The sequence below is a fragment of the Patiria miniata genome, unplaced genomic scaffold, assembly GCF_015706575.1.
Source record: "Patiria miniata isolate m_02_andy unplaced genomic scaffold, ASM1570657v1 HiC_scaffold_10, whole genome shotgun sequence".
In the NCBI taxonomy this organism is placed as follows: domain Eukaryota; kingdom Metazoa; phylum Echinodermata; class Asteroidea; order Valvatida; family Asterinidae; genus Patiria; species Patiria miniata.
Window position 1 is genome coordinate 20,185,735 of NW_024037048.1, and position 13,225 is coordinate 20,198,959.

A 13,225-nucleotide genomic window follows, 5' to 3' on the forward strand; every position below is an offset into this window, starting at 1 on the left:
CTGCGCCCCGTAGATTAGCGGCCAGGTACATCGCCTTCTCCCGTGCACTGCACCCGTTGAGCTCAGCCAATAGCTCAAACTGCACAAGGTAGTCTTCCCAGGGGCTCATACCATCATACGTCGCTGGCCGAACTCTCGGCTTATTGCCAGACAGGGCTGACATGTTGTTCTGTGTCGATCTCTGTTGTTCCATGTTGTATGGTGACGGTTCTTGTCGTTCCATGTTGTACGGTGACGGTTCTTGTCGTTCATTATCGGCAGTGCCCATTGCCGCAAGTTGCCGCCGCAACCTCTCGTTTTCTTCATTCATCATGTTGATTTCTCGTCGTTCACGTTGAAATGACCCGTCACCATCACCGCCCAATTCCGGTGAACTATGTATGGTGTCATCTTCTGGTGTACTTGAACGGCCCGCCCCGGCGGTGGGTCCGAACTGGATTTCTTGATCAGAAGTATTCATCTTCTTTTGTCGTTCTGGTAGCGTGTACAATACCTCCGTCGAAGTCCGGTCACCGCTGCCACCAAATGTATCGGGCGCGAAATCACTGGTTCAAGTACTAGATGACTAGAGACTAGACAAGAATTCTGACTGGAGAGATCGTGTTGTTCTTCAAATAATAATAACGGATTTATTGTCTTCCAATACTGTTGGCACACCCCGTGCCCGATGCGTATAATCTAATGTCTATGTGGATAACGATGAGGCGGAGCGCCAATGTGCATTGCAATCGAACGTTGAGTACGACGCGCTCCTTCTTCTATGTGAAGTTCCTCACCGGGCCAGAACCAGTCACGATCTGAACACCGAGCCCCGACTTGGCTCGTCTTTTATAGCGTTTGGGCGCGTACATAACGCAAGGAGCTAGCGCATCATAACAATATGTCTCTTGCAATGCTCTGATTGGCCATAAACCACTGCGCCAAATAATATTCTTATTCATAATAATCATAGCGTCTTGACCTATAAAGCTTCGATGAATTAAACTTGTACAAGTCATTTCATTTAACAGGTATTCTACCATTAGTTTATCATAGGCCCTATTATCAGTACACAGTCAACTGTATTGACATTAATTCTTCTCATTTAAATACAAGTTAAACTTATCTTCTTATCTTCCGTAAGTCCTATCAATTAAGTTTATGAAAGGAACCTGTATCTTATCAGAGTGAAGAATAAAGTGTGCTTACTGGAAATTAATCATGACTTGCATTTTCGTTACAATATTTTGTTGGAGAAAGGAGCTTGCAGTTCAACTGCACTATTTCATAAGTGGTGGTGATGGCAATTTCAGGTTTCAAATTTTCGCTTAATTAAAATTTCACATACGTACGTGTACACATACCTGGATGACCTGCCCCCCCCCCCCCCAGATTATGATAATGAGTAGACTGGATCACGTTTGTAAACACATGTGCATTTCAAACGATAATAGGGAGTCGGGAACTAGCGCAGCTTTTATGGCAGGTACCAGTTCAAGCTGGTTCCCGATTCCCTTTTACAGTTCGAAATGCACATGTACAGTGTATGTGTTTACAAACGTGATCATTATCATAATCGATGCATCGCGCGCGCTCGGTAACGGAATCGCACTCGGGATACGGGGACCATCGAATGTACGCTGGGCATGTAGAAGAAATCGCGTCGTTCAACGATTAAACACGATCGGAAATTTAACGTGTTCAAGATCGCTAGGGGAGCTCTCCGAAATGAATGAAAAATTTCACTTTTTTCCGGATCGTAAGTAAACTTCAGTACAACCATCTTAATTATCGATGTCTAGTTGTACCTCAGGTGGCATATCTAGTAATTTGGAGGCCGTTTTGAAGGTGAAATCTGATGTTTTTTTGTTGGAAAATGTTGGTTTTTGGGACAGTGACAGGATGATGTTGTCCAGGTCGCGGTATTAGCTTGGACCCCACTATCGCCAGACCATGTCCAAATGTTAAAAAAGGCGATAAGTTGGGTCCAAGTTACTCGGACTAAAATCGTACCAGGTCACAAGTCACACGCTGCATAAAAAACATACATTATCATAATTTGTGCACGCTAGATGGCAACTGTCGACCGTACATAACTTCATTGATGGTTTGTAAAAACTTATTTGGTAATCTGTTGCATATTCATTTTAATAAACCAATCAATTTTTATATCTTTCGCGGGGTATTTAAATCCACCAACGAAACAAAGGGATCGCTGCGCGTAAGGTTATTTACATCGCGCTAGGTTGTCACGTGGTATTACCACTAACTCCATCTCGCCAACAGAGGGCGTACTTTTTTATGCGTGAAACTGCCGGTGTAGCGTGAATATCCGACTCCATGAAATGTGGACTCATTGGTAGTACTGCGCACGCGTGAGTACGATACTATGCTATTTTTAGGATCGTTTCGTGAGAGTGACCTGTCACGTGCGAGGGATCAACCAATAATAGGGGTCCGATTTTCATAGGAGTCGGATTTTCATGTGACACCGTGATGATGGTTAGTCACTTCAATTATCTCTTCTAAAAATATCCTCCAAGCCATGATGGTTTTCATTTCAATAATCCCTTCTTAAAATATCCTCCTAGCCGTGATGATAAGTCTCCTCAATTATCCCGTTAAAAAAACACCTCCTAGCCGTGGTGATTAGCCTCCTCAATCATCCCTTTTAAAAACAAATATCCTCCAAGCAATGATGGTTAGTCTCCTCAATGATCACATCTAAAATTATCTTCCAAGCATTGATGGTTTGTCTGTTCAATAATCTCGTCTGAAAAATATTCTCCAAGCCGTGTTGTTTTTTATTTCAATAAGCCCTTCTAAATAAAAATATCCTCCTAGCCATGATGAGAAGTCTCCTCAATTATTCCTTCTCAAAAATCTCCTCGTCTCCTCAAAAATCTTCCAAGCCGTGATGGATTGTGTGTTCAATAATCTCTTCTAAAAATATCCTCCTAGCCATGATGGTTTGTCTCCTCAGTTATCCCTTCTAAAAATATCCTCCTAGCCATGATGGTTAGTCTCCTCAATTATCCCTTCTAAAAATATCCTCCTAGCCGTTATGATTAGTATCCTCAATTATCCCTTCTCAAAAAATATCTTGCAAGCCGTGATGGAAAGTGTGTTCAATTATCTCTTCTGAAACATATCCTCCAAGTCAAGATGACAAGTCTCCTCAATTATACCTTCAAAAACTATCCTCCTAGCCATGATGGTTTTCATTCAATAATCCCTCTGAAAAATATCCCCCTAACCGTGATGAATAGCCTCCTTAATTATCCCTTCTAAAAAAATATCCTCCAAGCATTGATAGTTAGTCTCCTCCATTATCCCTTCAAAAATATCTTCCTAGCCGTGATGATAAGTCTCCTCAATTATCCCTTCAAAAGAATATCCTCCGAGCCATGATGGTTTTCATTCATTAATCCCTCTGAAAAATATCCTCCTAACCGTAATTATAAGTCTCCTCAATTATCCCTTCTAAAAAAATATCCTCCAAGCAATGATAGTTAGTCTGCCCCCATTATCCCTTCAAAAATATCTTCCTAGCCGTGATGATTAATCTCCTCAATTATCCCTTAAAAAAAAATATCCCCCTAGTCATGATGGTTAGTCTCCTCATTTAGCCCTTCTAAAAATATCCTCCAGGCCATGATGGTTAGTCTCCTCAATTATCACATCTAAAACACATCTTCCAAGCCGTGATGGATAAATTGTGTGTTCAATAATCTCTTCTACAAAAATATCCTCCAAGCCATGATGGTTTTTATTTTAATAATCCCCTCTATAAAAAAACCTTCTAGCCGTGATGATTAGTCTCCTCAATTATCCCTTCTAAAAATATCCTCCGAACCATGACGGTTTTCATTAAATAATCCCTTCTAAAAATATCCTCCTAACCGTTATGATAAGTTTCCTCAATTATCCCTTCTCAAATATCCTCCTAGCCATGATGGTTAGTCTCCTCAATTGTCCTTTCTAAAAAAAATAGCCTCCTAGCCGTGATGATTAGTCTCCTCGATAATCCCTTCTTAAAATATCCTCCTGGCCAGATGGTTAGACTCCTCAATTATCCCTTCTCAAAAATACCTCCTTGTCATGAGTGTTTGTCTCCTCAATTATCCCTTCTAAAAATATCTTCCAAGCAATGATGGTTAGTATCTTCAATTATCTCTTCAAAAATATCCTCCAAGACGTGATGGCTAGTCTCCTTAAATATCCCTTATGAAAATATCCTCCTGGCCATGATGATTAGTCGCCTCAATTATCCCTTCTAAAACAAAATGCTCTCTGATGAATATTTTGAGTTTCTGAGACACATTCGATTGACACTTGACAAACAGATGGTATGTCTGGGAACAAAAGCTTTTGCCTGAGGCAATGTCCACAACATTACAAAAAGTGGGAACGCCCCCATTTCTTTGTAAAGTTATAATTCGAAGTAAATTTGACCGTGATGAATCGTTTGAAATAACCGATGACGTCATGATGCCGTCACAACTTTTTCCTTAATATTTTGGACCAGGGTTCAAGTTCATCTTTTTTCCTTGATCCGTTTCGAAGGAATCAGATTTGTTTTTAATTAAAGGTTAATTGTTTGCATAAATCTTTAATTTAACCGGGATAACCCCGGAAGGAAAGGTCAGACGACTTTGTTTTCGAAAATCAGAAATGTTTATCAAGGTATCATCTATCAGATTATAAAGTGTAAACATGATTGTTCTTTTTGTCAATAAGCTTGTGGCATTGAAATCGTTTGTAATTTGATACCTGATGGCGTCATTATGACGTCAGAGTTATATACTCACTTGGGATTCAGGGTTGGTGTTTGTTCAAGGTTTCCAGTTTATACCATGTACCATAGAGGAAAAAAATTGTACAGAATTATTGCCTGGAATAAAAAAGAAGGAAGAAAAAAAAGGAAAGAAAGGGATAAAATAATTCTTACCATTTCAAAACCGTGATCGGGTCGTACACGATCACACAAACATATCAGGTTTTTGTTGTTCGGAATAAGGAATTCCTGTCTGACAATATTTCCGCTACTACTTCCATTTTGGACTCTCAAAACGAAATTGTCGAAATAATGACTGTTTTCTTTACTTCTTCGCAAACTCATTTGGATTCTTGTCGCTATGGATAGCGAACTAAATTTTTGGAATATGTTATTGTCAACAACAGGGTTGTTCAGGTTCGACTGGTTTTGATCACATTTTGGCTGCATTTTTTTGTCAAGGGTACAGTACATCAGGTTCCCTGCTGTGATTCAGAACAGTTGAAATTGATCGTGATTCGTACTTATTCCAAATACTTTACGCACTTGTGATTTACATCAGGTTCCCCGCTGCGATGTTACTTTATTATTTTAATTGTCAAACATGAAATCCTGGTTCGATGTACTCACACTTTTTCCGGCAATGAGAGTCATTTGGACATTTTTTGACATGAGATCGATTAATTAAAGCAGAATATGTATGCTCCTTAATTGTGACTCCTGCAACTTCAAATTCGAGCAATGTTGAACAATTAAGAGGAACATAGGATCTTTTGCCCTTGGTGTTTTTTTTTGTTAAAAGCAACAAAATTGATCAAAATCTGAAGTATAGGGTGTATATCTAGTAACCTGTTGCAATTTCAGCGCATTCTATACTTTAGAGAAAAGAGAAAACGCAGTTTCGAAGGTTTGCGAAAATGTAATCGGGAAAAATGGACCACTCGACTAAACTAAATAAAACTAAATGCTGGGGGAACTCACTTAAGAAAACCTAATTAATCTAATGATCGAATAGGGTAAAGACGCGAGGAAATGCAAGAAGTGGGACAGTGACTCAAAATGTAGGTTTCCTCAATAAACAAAAATAAGAAAAATAACTTTATTGATACTAAAGCAATGACCAAAAGCCAAACCAGTGTAACCTTAACCAAGACCAACACACAGTAAAACTATTAAACGAAACCCAGAATTGAAACAATTAAAAACACAGTGCCAAAGAAAGTTACAGATTAAAATCAAAATGGCTTTCAAACCTGTCAAATAAAACAACAAAAAATACAATCGATTAAAATACACTTCTTCAATCAAATTTAAGAAACAAAGTCTTAAACATTGAATCCAAACTAAGTTTATAACAAAAGATACTTCCAAGTCCGATCTTTAAAATACAACTTTAGAAATGAAATTCCAAAGAAATAAAGGAATAATATGATTGTAAACAACTGATTCTTCTCAGAACCACACAACTCAAAATTATTCACATGGTGTTACCGCAAACCTTATATTCTTTTTTACATGTTTACCATGCAAAAATACAAGTCTCATTTAAGAGTAAACGTATGCACAACTGGATGTCGTTACTTACACACGCAAAAGAGTGTGCCAGCCGGCACACTATTTTGAAAACAGCAAAGCCTTCATTTTACTTATCTTATTTTACGTTTAATCAGGTGGAATAATTTTACAGGTTGTTTGAAACCAGTTCTATTGTGAAGTACACTTTCTGTACATTTGCAAGTGATCTTAACTAATTTTAACTTGTTTTTGTATAGATGTTTCTCCAAAAAAAACCCACCGCCCGTGCGTGAGTCTAGTCAGGGCCGTTGATGAACGAATTCCTACCGGAATAAATAATCAATCCAAATCACATTTCACCCGACAGAGATTTTTTTTGCGGCGTTTTACTGATACAATTCAGCTATGCCTCCCCCACCATCCCCCAAGTTATCTCCCATCTGACTTTCAATGACTCGTTTTTGTTGGTATTATTTTCAGCCAGCAATCTGCTCGAGTGCTGAGGATTCCTTTCGTGAGAGAATTCAAGAACGTTACACTGATTCAGGTGAGTATCTGCTATTTGACATATCCTCACACAACTGTCAGAATTGAGCGTTTATTTAATGGCAGACTTTATCTTTTTGTGTGCATCGATAAACGTTGTTGTCAAAACTGTAACAGAGAACGTCCTTGAAGGAATTTTATCATTAATATAGGTTTTCCGATCGAATTTGTCCAATGTGCATTCAAATTCAATTTCCTTTATTCAAAGTAAGGGATGCATACCCCTTGCTATTCAAAATAGATTTGTTTCTCTTACGAATTGTCGATGTGTATATGTGTTTTGTTTATTAAGGTAAAAACAACTACTTTGATCCGATTTTGGGCGCATGCATGCCAAAGGAATTTTCATTTTTTGCGCACAATTGAACCCGCCCTGCGAGAAGCGAATTATTGTCTGACAGCCAATAATTTAAAGTTTGTGAAGCAATAATTCAGTAACTAAACTTTGTCGGATTTTTTTCCGTTCCATTACTAATTCAAAAGTAAATATATTATATATTTTCAGAAAAATAGCAATTGAAATCAAATTGTGGAGGTGAAACTCGAAGATAGTACGGGAACTGCATCTTTAAACTAAAGCAATGTTGATAATACAGACACTCAAACCGTTGCTAGACATGCCATTTTTTGTATAGCAACACCATCAATTTAGATTTCATTCTCAGACAATCAGATTCCTCGTCAAATTCACCAGGGTGCCTCGAACTAATGGCGAAACACGCTAAGTTTAATAGTCATTTTGTTTTATCTATTCACAATTAGGCCCCAAAAAATAATAAGTCGGTCTCTGGTCAGCGCGCGCGTCGATTTTAATCATGCGCGTCGAGCTTCTTTTTTTTTCCAAAATGTTCCGCGGTAGCTCCAACAGCGCCCTCTATTTCCGCACCTCCTCAATGTGTTTTTAACCAAAGAGCACCAAGGAATGGGAAATTGCACCAAGGCAAATGATCGAAAGCACCAAGGCAAATTATGGAGGACACCAATGTACATGAGGACACCAAAAAAGCAAAATAGTACCCACCTTGTCTGTACAATCCAAGCTTGAAGAAAAAAAAAAAAAGCCGCGTGGCCGCGTCATTTCCGGAACTTTGGTCTGACCAGAGACCGAATTTTTTTTTTTTTTGGCCTTAGATTCGCAAAAGTAAAAAAATAACTTAATGAAAATAAGTATTGATTGCATCAATTGCTAGTTATTGTTTAAGCGGATTAGTTAGCATGAATACACATGTAATGTTATATTCTTAATCATGTTCTCATGATTTACTAAATTGTGTCCGCAATTACCGTTCTAATTCTTTGTTGTTCGTTGATCACGTTGTTATTCGTTTGTGATTGTTTATAACGTCAGTGAATCATAATACAGTTTTCCCATCCAATTTTGCAACTTACTCATGAAGTCGCAATGTTTACTCTTCAAATGGTCGCAGTTAGAGCGTTCGATTTTTTGGGATATTTACAACAACAAAAGGCGTGTGGACAGCATTTTTCGTGCTAAAAAAGTCATTCTATTTTTTATTGGAGTTTTCACCGAGTAGGCGTATTTGTTATAGAGGAAGTATTCATTGTCAGCGAAAGTGCAGTAAAATCAGGAGTCATCTTAATCTGGCATTAGCGATTCGCTAAACGTCAATCGCATTGGAGATAAGAAAGGAAATTAAATAATTCGCTCTTTTTATTTCCACAGAGTGATTACAACAATAAACAAACTGCTCACTTCGGTTTACATATACAGATCTCTCTTTTGAGTGCTCAGAATGTATTTTCTTCTATCACTTTAACATTTTACATTTTTAAACTTCTGTTTTGAAATTTGTTAGGCATTCAATATTTTCTTCGAAATAGCTGTAAATTCCTTTATCAAACTTTTTCAAAAGCCATGTCATTAATTTTAAACTGTTTTGCAACAGTATAACGCAACATCTTAAGCAACTTATGTCATTGAACACGTGCTACTTTTATAAACGTACGCATCAAATTGAATTCTCGAGCGGGACTGAAATCCAAAGCGCAAGAAAATCAAGACACAAGTCACGTTTTGATGCCTACTTTTTTACTCGTGAATGAAAATACTCTGAACAATTGCGAACTTTCGCTAAATTCAACCGGGTGTTCAAAACGCTTGCCCATTTTTTTAAATATTGAATGAGCAAGGTGTGACATTGAAATTTGAATGACTTACTACTGCGTCATAAGTAGATGCAGGCGATTTGAATAAACGTTTCAATAGAAATATTGGACTAATTTCAAGCATCAGTCAATGTCGTGAGAAATCCAACAATGTGCCATAAAAACAATTTGTGCCATCAAAATTAAATGAGGAAAAAACTCACGAGTTTATCTAAATTGAATAATAAAATATTATTTCTTACTAAAGTATAAAAGGTAATCAGTGTTCCTTCGTATGTTTTTCAGCCTTCACTGAACTCCTTGTGATCTCTTCTTGGACCTGATCTTCAAGAACGAACCATCGAGGTGGGTGTGGTGAGGTTTAATTAATTATTCTATCAGGACCTGGGAAGGGGCAAAATGTGCTCCGCCTCCCCCCCCCAAAAAAAATACTACGTACAGCTCCAGTGCGTTTCACCATATCAGCATGCAATTTGGTGACATTGTCATGAGTTTTAGACTAATTCTGCAGCTTATCCGACATCAATATTTTTCTCGAAAAAAAGGTTGCAACCTGACGCCACTTCCGCGATTGTGTACAAAGTTTATGGAGGATCAAGAATTTTTTTAAGTATTTCCTTACAAAAATGGAAATGTTTCTCAGTCCCAGTTTCAAGTCTTATCATTTTTGCAATGAATGACCTTCATTGAGATGATATAATGAAGAAAAAAAGTAGCGTCAGGTTGCAATATTTTTTTCCTTTTTCTCTACTCGTCGCAATTTTTTTTACTATTTTATTTAAAAGAAATTCTCACCTTATTTGTTTCAGTTTAATCGTTGTTATTCTGTGCAGAATGAATATCTGCGTGGCAACCGTTCTTTCAATCGCCCTCCTTCTGGGTAACTCCGTCAACCTCCGAGCTTCCGTTACTGGGCCGGTTCCCTCGGACGGTGATGGTCCTGCGTCTCAGGCGTGTCCGATGTGCTGCCAGGGGTCGGCTGCAATTCCCGGCATACCAGGTCTTCCGGGGTCCCTAGGTCAGCCAGGGTCAAAGGGCGAGCCAGGTCAAAAGGGTGATATTGGACAGAGTGGGCCTATGGGTGAGCGTGGAGCAGCTGGGCCTCAAGGGGACGAAGGCATAGGCCAGCCCGGAAAAATTGGTCCAAGAGGAGTCCCAGGTGTTGTAGGGCCAACCGGGGAAACTGGTGTCAAAGGTCAAAAGGGTGAGCCAGGGGAGGCACCAGACGACTCCAACCAGCGGGTAGCATTCACCGTGGTGAGGACGAGCAGCTCGGATACCTCTACGAGTCACGACACCCGTTTGCCCTTCCAGGCGACCAAGACGCTTCTGCCGGGTACCAGCTTCGATCTCGAGACCGCCACGTTCACGTGTGGTGTGCCGGGCACCTACGTGTTCATGTTTTCTGTGTGCAAATATCCTTCCAGCAGCAACCTGTACGTTTATCTCCGGAAGAACAGCGACGTGGTTGTCTCTGGCCATAACAATGATCCAAGTCACTATGAGCAGGTGTCTGGGAGCGCGGTGGTGGTTCTGCAGCGTGGAGATACGATGTATCTCACAATGCACGGTAGGGCGTTTAGTAATTCCAATCACTACACCTCATTCAGTGGCTTCCTCCTTTACCCCGAATAAACACAATCCAACACATAAAGATACACGAGCATCGTGTTGCTGATTTTTTTAATCGCTTTCCATTTTGCCGAAACAATAACCAATGAATTAAAAGAAATAACGTTCAATGACTATATGTCACAAAATATTATTATTAATGTTTTTGCATTGCGCATGCGCTGATCTGTATACAACAATGGATTTGCCAATTTTTTTTTGACTATCTGCAAAACAAAATATTTAGCTTTATATGCATGAGTATTGAGATATAGTGAAAAGTATGCGTTAAATTTTTGACGATATTTTTTGGTACCCATTGTAGGCCTATCGAGAAGTATTTTGATGGAATATTTTTTCAAAGTAAGCTGGGTCATTATTTTTTGTAGAAACAAAAGATTTGCAATATAAAAGCAGTGCCACCATGTATCCAGAAATGTTAACAACTAAAAAAAAAATGTGTTTATGGTGTTATCTCGAACAACCTGAATTTTTGAGGCCATGTTTCTGACCGCCATTTTTTTTTTAGGCAACATTTGGTCAACATATAAAATAACGTGTTTCTTTTCCCGAAAATAAATGCAACTTGTTTGTAGTATTGGGTATTTAAAACAGATTAATTAAACACAATAACTGTATCCTAATTGAAGCAAACAAGGTATAAAAGACATACAGACAAACAAAATATTTTGCTACCTACCTGGATAATTTTAGAGTGTTTACTATAACATGTTATTTTCTTTGCCTTATGTTCCCTGTATGCCCAGCACAGATGATGTCAATTAAATCAATCCCATGTATGTATCAATTTTTATTTCATGTCACGAAAAAAGTCTCGAGTGATTGAATCTGATTTTCTTATAGACTTTAAGCTTGGCATTTGGATTAAAAATTGTTTGAAATATTCTAATGCTATTCACAGCAATTAGAATACACTGGTTTTTATTAAATGATTGCATTATTTTAAACGTTACAATATGTGAGAATTATGTAAAAGTAGTACAATTGACTGGCTATGAAAACAGTATGCATAAAACCTCATTCTGAGGATTACCAAAAGCACCACCATTGTTGAAAAATACTCTCTTTTTTTTTGCTTGGCTTCGTTATGAAAAAAACATGATTTTAATTACTTTCAGTTGAAACAGAAATGTGCCTACAGTAATGAAAAAAGTGGAGTTGGCTGTTGTTTTTAAAGCCCGCAAAAGTGAGACAAGTGTTTCTTGATTAAAAGACTCCAAATTATTTGAAGACTTTTATTGTTCTTAATCAGTATTACTTGATTGCATTCAAGAAACTCACTTTGAAAACATCAGTGAAAGTGTGAGCCCGTTAGATGGTAAAGAAACAATCTTAACGAAATCAATCAAAACAAAGTACAAATCCATTCAAGTGAGGAGGGTCTTTCAACTGGTCGGAATTGTCCTTTATCATTTCAAGTGAATTTCTTTGTATTGACTTTTATTTGGATGCCATATTTGGCATCCCTGCTGACAGCATATCCTTGGATAATGTCTCCAGCCGGCACATGTACATGTAAGCTGAACAAGTATGCTTCCTGGGAATAGGTAGACTCCTGCAAGAAATCAAAGAAAAGGTTATAATGGACCCTTCCTGCATGTCAATCAACAGTGCACATTGGCCAATCAGATCACCACTTTTGATCAGGTGACCACAGTAGCTCAGTCAGACTGGGTCACAAGCACTGTTAGATCTATTGCTCACCCCACCCCCATTTTTTGCACCAGCAGTTAACACCCCCCCCCCCCAGTATTCTGTAAAGAGTGCCCTTTTTACACAAGTAACTTTTAGTTTTTACACAAGTGTCCTTAGTTTTGTTTAAAAAGTTTCTTGTTTCGCCAGCGTCTTTAAAAGAATTTTTGGTATTTCCTGTAAACGTCAGCAATTGTGCCGCCATGAAAAGCACCACCCATTGACCTACCGCCGTTTGCGAGTTAACCACGCCCCTTAGACAAGTATAAGCCTTTTTGCCGATACCGCCATCTTTTAATTATTGTTTTCGGGAGGGGGGGGGGGGGGGGCAGGCATTACAATGAAAATACGTCTCATCATGAAACTGTAGCTGAGATTGATGGGATGTCTTTTCATTGTAATGCCCTCCCCCCCCCCCCCCCATTTCAAAGATGGCGGTATCCGCAAAACAGCTCATGGATTTTTGTACGTTAACTTTTGTTTGTCTCAGATTTTGGCGTTCTGCGTCCATTTGTATATCATGTTTAGACAATATTTTACAAGCTGCGTTGACGCAATTCCACCGTGATAGGTTAATTGTCCGATAGTGGCCGTTATCGCCGGTTTGTACTTACATGACAATGAGCTGAGCCTCCTGGGAATGTTGGCGAAGCAATTCACGGATCCGCATCTGTCTGTTGGTCTGAAAGGGAAAAAAAGATTTCAGGCGAAAAAATGTCGTGATTTATTGATGTTTACTAAAGTCGTGTTCCATGCACTTGGCAAATCAAATGAACTGAGAGTAGTACGGAAAATGGATTGAAAGTGATCAATCTCATTATTGAAAATCAGCCTCCAGAATGTCAAAGGTTGGACCCAATTAACAGATGTTGCAAGACTGGACTTAAAATCACACAAACCAGGGACTAAGCGTAAAGTGGACACTGGGAAAGCTTGAAGTGTATTGTCTCCATGCAT